General features: G+C 39.0%; 1 protein-coding gene across 5 annotated transcripts in view; it reads right to left on the reverse strand.

The window, feature by feature from the left end:
* TLE4 (TLE family member 4, transcriptional corepressor) overlaps window positions 1-14904 on the reverse strand; it is a 148736-nt gene that overhangs the window by 42044 nt on the left and 91788 nt on the right. The gene's annotated exons all lie outside the window — the stretch shown is intronic.

Genomic DNA, 14904 nt, shown 5'->3' on the forward strand with positions numbered 1-14904 from the left:
GAACAACAGGCATGTTTCCAAACAAACTACTGCAGTATACAAATTACCCAGCAGGAATGAGGATAACAATGCTTCTTAAATGGGTTTAGAACCCAGAGAAAGCTGATGTTTCATCAAAGTTGTCTTGGAAACAATACTCTTTGTGTTATTTCAAACACAAGAGGTGTGTATTTGGGCGTGGGCTATTTCTTGTGAAGCAGTCAGATGGTAAGGCTGCCAAGGTTCTAGTGCAGTGATGAGAAATGAGAAGGGAAGCACTGAAATTACACAAGCCGTTCACATGCACACGGGCCTAACCGTGACACACATGCCAGGCTCCAAGCCAATTCCCACTTGGGCAGACATTCCCTTACCTCTAAAACTACTGTGTTAGACTGACTCCAATAGTGGCTGCAATTTTTCACACCTCCCTGTAGCCACATTTGGTAGGGCTCTGTCACACTGATTAGACTCAGCCATATTACTTGCTTTGGCCAGTGGCAGACCACCCACCTGACAGTAGCCATATAAGCAAATTCAAGCCTGGCTAGCAGCCAACACAGAGACTAATGAAATGCAACAAATGCTTTCCATTTCTTACCAGTATGTTTTGGAACACATGATGCAAAGACAGGCTCCTAGACTCTGCACTAGTGTCAAAAGAACAAGTATTGGCTAGCCCGCTAGAAGGATACCATAGATGCATAAAGGGAGAGCCAGGTCAGTTGAGCTAAAGACTTTCTAGATCAGCAGTCCTCAATCTTTTTGGCATCAAGGACTGGTTTTGTGGAAGGCAATTTTTCCATGGATAGAGTGGGGGGTGGTGGTGGTGGTGGTTCTGGGATGAAACTTTTCCACTTCAGATCATCAAGCAACAGATTCTCATAAAGAGTGTACAACCTAGATCCCTGGCATGCACAGTTCACAATAGGGTTCGCACACCTATGAGAATCTAATGCCACTGCTGATGTGACAGGAGGTGGCGCTCAGGCGGTAATACCCACTCACCCGCCACTCACCTCCTGCTGTGCAGCCTGGTTTCCAGCAGGCCACAGCCCAGTACCAGTCTGTGGCCTGGGGTTTGGAGATCCCTGTTCTAGACCTCCCAGCTGACTGTAGACATATAAGCAAATTCAAACCCGGCTAGAGAGAACAGCTTCTGCCGCAGCTAACACAGAGACTAATGAGATGTAACAAATGCTTTCTATTTCTTACTAGTATATTTTGGAAAAAGTTCTTAGATGGTAATTGCTAACCAATATAACCACTTAATTGAGGATGTGCGTTATAGGAATAAATACTCCCTCCCATTTTTAAGACATCCGTATTAGGAGTAGATGAAAAACATACAAATTAACAAACAACCTCATTTCTTTTTTGGTTCTCACCTTTCTATGGAATATGATTTCTGATATCTTAAGAAACGAGTCAGTTTATGTATAAATGATAGGCTGTCATAACAAGTTCATTACAGCTTCACCAACACCATGTCCACATGTATCATCATTGTATATGCCCTCCACAGTACTTTATTTGGATAGTATTATTACTACCATGTTAGTGATGAGCAAACAGAACTCTTCTGAGAGTAGGTGACTGCTTAAGGTCACAAAGCTAGAAAGGAGTGAAGCTACTATCAGAATATAATATTTCTGATTCTAGGTCTCAACTGATTTTTACTAATATCCTAATACAAACATATGGAGAATATTTCAAGATCAGTGAGATTACCCATATTTTATCAGTTCATAGATTAAAAGGCAAGATATAAAAAGCTATGTGCAGATGTAAAACTTACATAATTTAGAAAAAAATAGAATGGCTCACGGTATGATTCCTAAATTATACTGATATTCCAGAATTACATAACTTAGACATAATCAACAATGATCAAGGGACCAGAATAATGGTGCCTTCATAATACTTGCACAGGTACTACATAAACTCTGTAATAGGTTCTCTCTATATTTGAATATCAAAATGTTTCAACTTCATGTTTATGCTCAACTTAATTCTACCTAAGAGTTTCCTCCTGTGTACATTTCAAAAAGGAGATGTACACCATCTTTTAGAATTCTCACTTCATGTAAAAAAGTAACTATAAGCCTTATAAGAATGACCACAGGGTCAGCTGACTCTTGAAGACAAAGGAGAATAGGAATGGAGAAGGAAAGAATCCATCTTAAAGATAAGAGCAGTAAGGCTGGGAGTTAAACTGATGGTCTATATCAAAGGTTGACACATTTTTTTTCTGTAAAGGGCTTGACAACAATCATTTTAGGCTCTGCAACCCACTTAAGGTCTTGTTGTGCATTTTTTTACTTGTTTATGCCTTGTCAAAAATGTAAAAACCATTCTTCCCTCACAGGCCACACAAAAACAAACTGGGAAGTAGATTTGGCCTGTGGGCCATAGTTTACTCATCCCTTTGTCTATGCAAGAGCACGAGAATGTGGGGTATTTCTACATTTTTGGTTTTATAATCTGAAGACTGTCACCACAATAATCATAACAAGTTTCTGGCATTCTCTCCTTAGGATGCTTCTCAATAGGTTCCGGAAGGCGAGATAAAGGCTGTAGGCACAGCGTAATCTGCAGCCCTAACCAAGAGTCGTTTTACTACCCTGAGATGCTTGAGCACTTTGATTCTCATGATTTTAAATGCAGGGGAAAGGTCCTAAGTTGTTACTTGACAACTTCAGTTATCAGGCAACTGAGTTTCATGGCTTAATTTATGCATAGGACACTGGACAGGAAATTGCTGGCTGACTGGTTTGGAACAGCTGCCTGAACATTCCTCCCTCCCTTCACTGATTTATTCAAGAGTGTAACAAATGACTACTACAACACAGGCCCCTTGCAGGAATGCAGGAAGGCTCAAAGCTGAAAAGGACAAGGTTTTTTACCCTTTGCCTCTTTTCAATGACAGAGTTAGAGATAAGGTAAGTACACAAGTTCCAAGGCTGGACTTGGAAAAGGCCTGTCTGGAAATCCTTGAGGGCCAGATGTGCTTTAGAATTCAGTATTTGGGGAATTTCATAAAGGCAGTATGATACATACTGTAATAGGGACAGGAATAACAGTCCATAATCAAACATTAATATATTTTTATATCACTTCAGGCCAGGTTCAGTTTTGTTACTGCATGAGATGCCAAGAAAAAAAACCTTTCAGTTTTTAGAGCTTTCTGGATTTCAGAATAGTGGATAAGAGACTGTGGGCCTGCCTGATCTTAAAAGAGCCTGTATATTTATTTTCTCTTTTAAAATAAAGTTTTATCTTAAGAAAACCACAAAATAGGATGCTCCCAGATCCAAACTCCAACCAACTGCCAACTGTGCTGAATCTGAGTAGCCTTCTTTATGGCACCAGATCTTAACAATAAAAACAAGTTACCTGAGACACCAGTGAGGTAAGTTCAAACTAATCAAGATTGCACTTTTGGTAACATCTTCTTATGCTACCCAAGAGTCATTAAAAAAAATCAAATTATATATAACTACATTCTATACCAAATTACACACACACCCTCTTTCTTTCTCTCTCTCCCCTTCCCCCCGCTAGGAAGCAGTTAAGGAATCCTTGGAAAATACGTAGCATATTTTTCTTAAAAAGTTATCCTTGGAATCGCTGAACAAACCTGTATCTATGTGGCTAGAAAAGTCAATGTATCCTTAGAATAAGGGCTTAGAATGTCCTTAACGTGGACATTAGATCTTCAATTCCTGAGAGAAACATCCTAACACCCAGTCACATGAAAGCTGGAGATCTTCCAACTTTCTGGGTATGTATGCTTGTCACTCTATGAGGAAAGAGCCTATATCCAATTGACCTTTGCTTCTGCTACAACATTGTATATGAAGAGCTCTTTGCCATATGAAGCAAGCTCTTTATCAAAATCCAACAAATATATAACAGCTATTTTTATTTATACATCTAAACATAAAGAACAAAATAACATTACTGGGTTGGCTGATGAGTGGTGATCTTTAACCACAGTAGATTAAGGATATCCAAGACTCATTCTAATTCATCAATACATAATTTCTCCCAGAGTGAATCTTATTTTTTGGATGTAATCACAAAATTAAAGAACTCCTAGTCCAAATATTTTGGTGTTAAATACTGAGTATTAATAAAAATACAGGCGAAGGGTGTTGTCCAAGGTCCTGCAGCTAGTAAGAGTTAGGATTAGGAAAGACTGCATGTGGTTTCCAATTCAAGCTTGCAATGAAAGTTAGCTGATAAACAAGGACACTTACTCAAATACAATGCACATAGATTAATGCCTACACATTTTTTTCTTTTGGCCTTACAGTGTAAGGTTCATCATAAAGTCAGGATTATGATGAAAAAAAGGTACTAATTACTGAACAGGCAGATTCACTGTACATACCTTGATGAAGATCATTATCTGTGGACCTATGCATCTAGATGCTTGATGAGGCTGTGCATGATTTTTTTTCTGCCTCATTTTATATATTTACAGTTCACATATCTATTAATTTCTTTTAACAGACACAGAGACTGCATACATAAGACAGTGCGTTGAGTTTCTTTAGCAATTACATCACTCACTAGTTGCTTTGTTCACAGCTACTGAATTTGATATTCATCTTTATATATAAACAAGCATTCAAAATATAAGAGAGAAATTATGCCAAAAGTACCTGGTAAGGTTAACCTTTCAGTAATCTTCCTTCTAAGGTTCCATAGTTCGATAAATGTGAGGAACCTCTTACACTACCCACTTCTGATTCTATAAGTAAAAGAGCACCCACAAATGGACCACATTTTTATAGATGTGAAAACAATGAGAAGCCTACAAAATTTACAAACAGGATGGTTGTGAGGATGCCACATCTTAAAGCGTCTGGAATAGTACAAGCTCAATTAAGTTTGTTTCCACAAAAGAAAAAAAAATGAATCCATCTCTGATTAAATGTTAATTCAAAACAAGAATTGCTGTTTTACAAATGATTAACGGAGACACAACTATAACAAGTTATCAGGACCCATGATTACCAATTTAGAAAGATAAAAAGTTTCTACCACAGCATCTTGTTTCTGCTGTTATCACAGTCCAGTACTTGCAGGTAAACAGAGTTAACGTTTTGAATAAAAAGGAAAGGAAATCTTAGAATGAGACAACATAAATAAAGCATACAGCCCAATGTCTGGCCCATGGCACATACTCAAGATGCTCTAGCAGTCTGGTTATTATTACTTCTGTCATGGACACATCTTCAAAAGGACAGAAAATCATAAAGAGGCCACAAACTAAATTAATACTAGGCACTAAAACTCTTAGCATGCAAATAAGTGCTTTTGAATTAGCCAGAATTACTATTTTGAATACATGATACATCTACTGAGAACTGAGTAAAATGCCAGTCACTTTGCAATTATACACAGTCTCATTTAATCTTTTAATAACCCAGTAAGATAGATATTATTGCTGCTATTGTTACTGTTAAAAAGAATCTAGTTGGGGGAAACTGAGTAACTTGCTAAGTCATCTATCTCTAGTCTGCGATTTGAGCCCAGATCTAATCTTCCGGATTTTATACTATTATACCTTCCATAATACCACGTTTTATTCATGGCTAAAACCATGGATTGGTGGGAAATGCACCTTCAAAAATATGGAATAAATTAAAATATTGAACAAATCTTTGCTTTACATGTCTGAGGCATCTCCAACATTTCACTGAGAATATCTATACAGAGTAACATTTAGCTCAAACTAATAATTTGAGGGTTTTTGAAAATAATAAAACAGTGCTATCAAATATCAAATAAACAAAATAAATCACAGGATTCATCATATATCATTAACTTTAGGTTCAGAAGAACCTAAGTGGTTATGCAGTCTGAACTCCTCAGATGAGGAAACCGAGGCTCAGAGAGATAGATGGCATAGACAAGACCAGACAATGGCCATGCCTCCCCTGAATCTAGTCCAGTGCTCTTTCTACCATACTCCTGGTTGGCTTTTCTCTCTTTCCACATATTTTATTTAAAACATAAAATACACTCAGTAAGTTAGAGTACTGAACCAAAATAGTTTCAGTGGTAACAAAAGCAGTCATTTGTTTGCTCTATCTGTTGTGCCCTTTGCCAGAAAGGCCTGGGGGAGGCACAGTGAGGAATCCCATCAACCAGACTATCTAAACAAACATGACTGGCAATTAACAGATCGTCAAATACGGCAGGAATATAAAATGAGTGTAAAGCAGTTAGCCCTTATAGTCACTCCACCAGGGCAATCTAGCTTCAAGTATCTTATGTGATATCTGTTACCCAGTCAGTTCAAAATGGTCAGTACAGGCTGAACAGCCCATACCTGAAAATCTGAAATCCAAAATCCAAAATTTTTGGAGCACCAATCTGACGCTCAAGGGAAATGCTCATTGGCACATTTAAAATTTCATACTTTTATATTTGGGATGCTCAACCAGTAAGTATAATGCAAACATTCCCAAATCTGAAAAAAACCCAAATTGAAAACACTTCTGGTCCCAAGCATTTCGGATAAGGGATACTGAATTGGTATAGGATGCTAAGACACCATCTCTCACCTCACTTTAGCTCCCTAATATAAAGCTGAGGATTGTGTTTAAAAGAGAACCAAAATGACCAACCACAGTGGCAGTAACAGTGCTTAGTGAATCAAAGAAGAATCTTGAAAATGATTAAGCTACCAGTCACAAATAGCTGTTAATGACTACACGCTCTGGATTTTAAGGATATCCTGATTTCAGGATTTTATGTTTGTTTTAAAGTGGTTGGTTAAATGAAGAATAAATGAAATTTAATTTCAATATCTTGTTTTCATGTAGATTCACAAATTAATACAAGAAAATGCCTTTGTGAAGACATGGGCCCCAATTTGGTATTCTTAAAGTATAAATCACTATCATATGCACTATCATATGCAGCCCTCAACTTAATTCCTTAGGCTGCCCCCAACAATTTGATATAGCACTGGAAATCAAGTATTTTTCTGCAACTGCCATCCAACTAAGGTACTAAGATGGCCTTGTTTTGGAGAAGCAGGAGGAGATGGCAGTGAAAAAGGGGAATGGAAGACTGGAAAGGAAAACAAAGAAAAGTAGGATACACAAGTGGCCCTATTCAGTCCATGTCACAAATCTCCAGAAGTCAGATGATAGGAAACAAGAGCCAAAACACTGCAAGCAGAAGTGCTTGTTCATCAATTAGGGACGAGCAGAAAGGACAATGAGACTTAAAAATTATAGACACTTAAGTTACAAAGTATTATCATTACATGTAGCTAGTGGTTATATAAAAAAACAAACAAACAAACAGAAACTACCTTTATTTCTTCATGAAATAAAAATGGCATCAAGCTAGAAAACCCAAATTGAGGAATTCTACTCCTGCAAGAGTATTCCTATTAACCTCCAGCAAACTGACGAGGCTACAAGTTAAAATCTTCATCAGATTTTCTGTCTGCATACATTTTAATTAATCAGATACCAGATTCTGAGCTGGTAGAAGAGGAGGACACATCTGCTGGATATGAGAAATTTAACACAAAAACACGCACGGGACTATGTGATGACATTCCAAAATGCTCCAAAGTAAAATGGCTTTGAACCACCATTTTGAAGCTCCACAAAAATGTGAAGTATTAAAACATCCCAGCCCACGTGCTAAGTTTATACTCTAAGGGCCTATGGCAGACAAGTCACATGAAAAGAACACATTACAACAGCACTATTACGAATACACATACACAAAAGTGTTACTTTGGACTTTTGCTGATCTGACAGGAAAAGGAGGAAGCTCCTACAATCTTGATTATTTTCCTAAGTGGCAGGCCTGTTGCTGGGGCTCCTTCTATCTCTAATGTCTGCATTTTGCCTACACCAAGTAAGGTACATCCAGATGAGGGTTTAAAACTGCCCCTAGCTAGAGTAGAGATAACGAGCATGGGCTCTGAAAACTAATGGCACTCTAGTCAGCTCATCACTTATGTTCTGGGTGAACCATAGGCAACTTACTTAGTCTCACTGTGTCTCACTTTCCTCATCTGCAACACGGAGATAATAACAAACTCCACCTTAATGGCCTGTTCTGATGACAGCACAGAGTATATGCACCCACAGTGTTAATTATTCATTTCAAGACTATAAAGTTAGCAGGAGCAGAGCTATTTTCAGAGCCCATGGCAATGGCTAAAAAGCACATGCTTCTCACTCTATACTAAGCAGGCTTCTAGTGATTTTCCTTACAACACTGAGAAAAGCAGTACACCACACCTCTCAATTCTCTTATCTGGGAAGGGATCCCCATGGCGGGGTGGGGAAGCCTGAGGCATGTCACCTGGGGAGAATAAAGAGGGTAAAGGTAATTAGGAGGAAGAAGATCCCTGGGTTCTGAACCCAGGGACAGGCAGAGTCAAGAAACACCAAGCAGAATGGCCCAACAAAGTCACCCCTGAGGAAGGCACGCACAGGCATGACTGGAAACAAATGCCACTAGGGGTCGGCGTAAAAATCACCCACATGTAGCAATGGCCATCCACTTTATTTTAGCCTGTGTTTTGTTTCATATTTACTATATTTGATCAAGTTGTGGCCTGTGGTTTTGCTGGCTGACAATGAGTAAAATGTAAATTATGCTACTACTTCAATATTTTTTAGGGGGAAATTATTCTGTTAAATACATGAAAAAACTTTCTAGATATAAAAATATGAGAAACTAAAATATGCAAAAAGGAAACCAATCAGAAACCAGAATTTCATTTGGAGTAGTCTCTTCCCACAAAAGCAAATACTGCAATATGGAACTAGGCAGAAAATGATTTGAAAGGCAAACTACACTTTTAAAATCATATAGTATATTCCAAAGGTAAATAAACATTTTTGGAATCACTGCTGATTGCCTATATGAATTCCAAGAGGTAAGGAACTCAGGAAAGAAAAATTTCCAAGACTAACATTATTTTGCCTTAATGGCATTGGGTTACATTCAATATTGTTTTAAGTAAGTGGACCACTGGTTGGGTCTAGAAATTGTTTGGTTAGATGGATATTTCTGTTATAATATTTTTTATAATCAGATTTGATTTGTACATCTCCCAAAACAAATGTTGTGACACCATAAAAAAAATTTCAGGATCTTAGGCCAAACACAACTAGCTCTTTAAAAATTTCATTCCTTGTAGAATGAAAAGACTGGTACAATTCTCTCTGATATTTATTCTGAATATTTCAGTGATGTATCCTCCACGTTCCTGAAAGCCAAAGGCACATAATTTATAGCAGGGTTTCTAAAACCGTGCCCTTTTCACTGGTTGCTGGCATTTAAAGCATGTTTTCACACATCTTGCAATGTTCTAAGACTATCCACATAGATTGGAATCACATTTTAAAAGCATTTTTAATTGAGTCCCTGGGCTGAGAGTTTTCTATGCTCCACCTGTCCTCACTCGCACTTGTTTCTTTAACAGAACTCTGATTGTCGTTGCAGGAAGTTTCAACTTAATCTAGTCCCTCCCCTTAGGGTTTCCTGAGCTACAGAAATACATGGTCCTTTCCCTTATCTTTAAAGTAAAATATATCTCTACAAAGAAACACAACTGATGCTAAGTTTTGATAACCAGAGAAATGTGAATCCCTCTAAATCAAATTCCAAACCTGAGCTAAGCAAGCAAAAGTGGCATCTCAGGTAGGTGAGAAAGTAAAGAGTAACAACGATTCAAGAATTCTCAAGCACAGCTGACCCCACAAAGGCTTCTTGGGCCTTCTGTGAAGATTCCACTTTTCTAAAAACAAAGGTCTGGTGGTTGGTAAGAATGAGCTGCCTCAAATACGGTCTCATGGTTCCCAGGTCCTCTGTCTCACAAAAACAGATCATGCAGGAAGATGACTTTATACATCCAGAGGTAGAAAACATCTAGAAAACAGATCCACTTGAAAGACGTCTCCTAAACCTTCGCCAGACCCACCCTGGCTCACGTGGGAAGCTGAAATCCTGTCTGCTCAGGTTCCCCTCACTGGTTGCCCAAAGTGGGAAACTTGGCCATGTTGGCTGGTTATTCTGGATTCTTCTATGGGAAAAACCACACTCTCCCCATGAGGGCAAGCACCACCTGATGCCCAGTGTGTATCCTGCTTTCCAGGACTCTGGCCCCTTTGTCATTCTTAAGAAAATATGGAATCTGTTACAGCCCTGTTGGTATGACTCTTTGAGCAACTTGAATTTCCATTCTGGGCACCCTCTCCCCCCAGGACAGCAGGTTCCTTCACTTTGTAGCTCTGAAAGACAACTATGTAGAGGGCACTAATCACTGAAAGGGTACTCCCTCGCCCCCACCACCCCTACAAAAAAAAGTGTTATTTCAATGGCCTAAAAAGCATAGGCCATATAAATCTTCCAGGCTGACTTTTTATGGAGAAACTGAGGCTAATCTTCACTGAAAACACAGCAATCGGGGACGACACGGTTCACGTCTGGAATAGCGGTGGGAGTATAGTACTTAAACTCCCCTGTTGGACCAGGCCTGCAGTTCCCCAGCACCCTGAATACTGCAATCACTCCTTTCCCTTCAGACATACCTTGCCAAAGTCCATACCAGGACTGACTCACTGCCTCGTGAGATTCATTTAACTCAGTCTGAAGAAAAGAAGCTGCAAATAAATCAGTATTATAGTGAAGGGACGTGTGTTCTTTCCCCAAACAGCCAACCTTATTGACAGGGATTAGGTGTATGAGTAGTAAAATAATGAAAAGGAGCAAGAGTCTCTCCTGCTCGACAAGCGTCTGTTGGGTATATTCCCTCTCCCCACACAATTAGAGGAAAGCCAGAATTGTTATGGTTTACAACACTGGAGGGAGAAGTCCATTTTACAGATAATCTGACATGAAAATAAAAGAGGCTCTCTGCAAAACGGTAAACTGTGAGATCACAGTCCTCGGGCCACTCGTTCAGCTCGTCAGGGTAGTTATTAGCTTTTCCTACCAGCAGAAGCACACAGCACTAGCACAGCAGGTGAATGTCTTTTAAAACCAGGATTTAGACTGACAGGAACCCACAAGGTTCTCTCTCTTTGGTCTCCAATTTCATCCATTACAAGCAGCAAGTAGTTTTGCTGTAAAATACATGAAAGTCACATTCTCAGCCAAGGTTGAACTATCCCTAAATACAAAATCCCCAATGGAATTAAATATGTGCTAGGATCAGCTAAAGTTAATTCTCAACCATCTGCACGTACAAGATCCATTTTGTAGACTTTTTTTTTTTAGGCAAAATTTAAGCTCAGAATAATTTCCCCATGGCCTGGCACATTTCTAGTTTGCTTCTTTCTGCTGTTAGTTTAGTGTTGGTTTGTGGAATGCAAGTTAATTTAAATATTAATCCCCCAAAGAAAAAACAGAACCAGGTCATTTTCAAATTATTCATATTGTACACTAAAAAACAAAAAAGTAACAATAAGGACCTACTGTGTTGGGCACCTTTACCACCCCATGTTACATACACGAAGAAGGAGCTTGTCCAAAATCACAAGGCTGGTAAACGGCAGAAGGCAGGATCTGAACCCACGCCATCTGTTTCCAGAGGATGAGTGTCTAGCTGGTATTCCTGCACTGTTTTCTGCCTACCAGCTCTCTAGAGTTCACAGTATGTCACATGCACAGAAGTAGACAGGTCCCAACACACACCAACTTCCCAACCTTAAGAAACGCAGTTTGAACAGTGTGTGTAAAGAGTCACCTTGAATCACCATTTACAAGGGTGCTATTTTAGCTTTAAAAGCATAGCAAACACGAATACCTGCTTCAGCAGTGGGAAAAGAGGGGGAGGAAAGACTGAGGCATATCTGTCTGTAAAACAGTTCTTTTCCAAAATATGCTTACTCTTGCATCTCTGGCCACTGCCTGAGGGTGCAGTGTACCAATCTTTTTGACGTGGCCTAAGTAAATTTCTCTTGAACTCGTTCTTTTCATTTGTGAGCCTTCTGTTGTGCTTTTGCTCAGGGTCCCATAATTTTACAGTCATGCTGAGTCAAGTCAGTGCAGTCTCAGTCTTTCTTTCTTCTGGCTTGTTAATGGTGAAAAACTTCTTGCCTCATTGTCTTCTCAAGTTTTCTCTTCTTTTTTTTTTTTCCTATTTAACTATTACGTATTTTATTCTTTAGATATCCCCTCTAAGGTGAGTCTTTTCAAGTATTCTACTTGCATGATTTCCCTATCTCCTCTCTTGAGTACTAAACCCTGGAAGAACTACCAACTGCTTAATCACATAGATGCATTTATCCCCATTCAGTGTCGGTCATTTCAGGGGTTTCTTCCTCATGAACTTCAGATCTAGACCTTTACACTTGACCATCTAGTACTGAAAAAAGCAAAATATCTTCTAAGAGCTGAAACCTGGGGAGCATTCATGTTACATTTTTTAGTGGAGCACAGTCATGTAACGCATGCCCCCATTTCTGATAAAGTCCTGACCTCTTCTCACTGGTTACTGCTCTCTAGGATTAAGATGCTGCAAAGACGAAAATAGTCGGTCATTCCCACTTTTAACAAACTCAGTAAATTCCTGCTCTTTCCTAGATTTGGTCACATCAAGTATTGGAACAAGCACAATTACACAAAGGTATAATCCATGCTTTTCGTCACCAGTAGAGGAGGGGAATCCAATAAATAAGGTTGGAGAACAGAACGTTGAGAGGAACCCCTAGCCTCCTCCTTGTTGAGACACTGTGGGTGAAATAATACCAACAAAACAAAGTCTGAGGGATGGTGCCCAGAGTGCCTTAGACCAAAACTGGAGACCAAACAAAAAGACAGAGCTTAATTTTCTTGACCATTCAAATATATTTTTAGTAACTCTTCAATTATCGTATCACTGAAACACAATCTCTCAGAAGGCATTTTAATTTCCTTAATACAGTTTCTGCCTATTCTTGCCCATGTTTTTTAAACATTTTCCTGGCCTCACTACTTACTCCAAATCTTCTACCTGTCAGAGAAGGTATATTTCGTGACAATTTCCATCTATCAAATTGTAGTGAGTTCTGTTGCTTTTAGACAACTGCCATAGACCTATTTAGATAAACTGTTCAGAGGACCTATCTCTGAAGCCTAACCACCTCCACTGACCATCTGTGCACTGAAAACAAACACCTCAGCTTCTGAGTCAATGCAAAGGGAACTTTCATTTGGAGACATTTTAAAGGGAGAAATATGCATACAATCCTAAGCCAAGAAGACTTTACATTTTGGTTTGTGATAGGGAAAATACATGCACAAATGAAGCCTGGGGAAGCCGAAATGCAAAATGGAATAATCGAGCGGAAGGACAACGGGCTTCTCCAACACTCAATCATTTTCAGTCACACTGTGTTGTCCAGTAACCTGCACTGATAATTCCTCATGAATAAAATGCCAGCATTATCATCTGCAGCTACATTGTTGACATGCTTTTGCTATTTCACTAAAAATACCATTAATTTTCTGGCTTCACAACAGCTGAGCTACTCCCCATTTGAATATACAAAAGAGTATTTTGTTTAAACCAAATTAAAAGCGTTCCAGTAAATGACTTCCATTTTGCTAGTTATACTATTTTAGCATATACTGTTCTTAATTCTCCCCACCTCAACGTCATGCCTGTCATCTCTCCAGTCCAAAATACTTCTATTATTAAAATTTCTTTAAGTTGAGGAGAGGGAATCTGGAAACCAACTATTTCTGTTGTAATATTCTTGGCCTGTAAGTCACCTGATTGGCATGATAAAGAGTGTAGCTTTTTGAGGGTTACAAGATACGGTGGCCTCCTTGATTCTCTCACCTCTGTGAGCCAAGGTACATAAGCAACAAAATTTTCCAGTATGGTATCAGAAGGGAAAACTGCTATATACACACAGAATACACCTTCCATTTTCCATCTAGATAAGTTCCGACATCCTCCACTTAAGTCAGAAAGAAAACCACTACTCCTGCCAAGCCCTCCTGGCATCTCACCACTTTATTTGTTCCCATTTGTATCTAATGCTTTTGTCAACAGTTCAACAAAAGTCAAAGCAAACAACCCACTGCAAACACTGGGGGTAACAGCAACAAGCATGAATCCTTCACAATTATCCAGCCCAGCTGCTCACAGCTCGTCTGGGCTGCCTTCATTAACAACAGTGTCAACAAAAGACTGAAACCCACCCAATAACTAGATGGGTCAATACCGCCACTGTATACCCGCTGTAGGAGGAAACGCTGTTCTCCTTTGTTGCTTGGGCAAACATGTAGAATAATTCAGTCAGATGGACAAGTGCTTGTCTCATCATTTGTTATGTGAATTATTCAACGACTTTTCACGTAAACTACTAAACAGGGCTCTTCAAATATTTCTGTGGCACTTCCAGCTGTCCAACTGCAGAAGTGCATAAAAGGAGCAAAGGCAGATGAAAAGAGAAATCATGACCTGAGTCAGTTCCCAGTGATCATCTTTAGTTTAAGAATCTCGAATCTTCATGACTAATCCCTTTAGGACTAACCCTTGCCAGGCATTTTCACTAGCATCCAATCTTTACAATGTGGACCAGATTGAGGGTGGGGTCGTGTAGAAAGTCTGACTTTGAAGCTCCACTATCTTTACCTTGCTCAACTTTAAAGGCACCTCCCCACCTCCCTTTCACAAGCACTTGCAATAGGTATGATATGCATTTAGGTTTTTTAATGGAGTATTTTAAAAACAGAAGTATGTAAACAGACTACAAAGCACAGTGTCAAGGCAGCTGTTCCTAAAGATTATCTTTTATATTTCATATATATATTTTAGAATTTCCTGGATAAATTTTGATTAAAATGTTAATATTTTAACAAAGAATTATCTTAAGACAAAACAGTTCTACCTTCCCCTTCTTTCCTCTTAAATGTATAGCTTGTGAAATCAAA

Source organism: Aotus nancymaae, unplaced genomic scaffold (genome assembly GCF_030222135.1).
Source record: "Aotus nancymaae isolate 86718 unplaced genomic scaffold, 86718_ANA_hifiasm-v0.15.2.pri h1tg000041l, whole genome shotgun sequence".
Classification (NCBI taxonomy): domain Eukaryota; kingdom Metazoa; phylum Chordata; class Mammalia; order Primates; family Aotidae; genus Aotus; species Aotus nancymaae.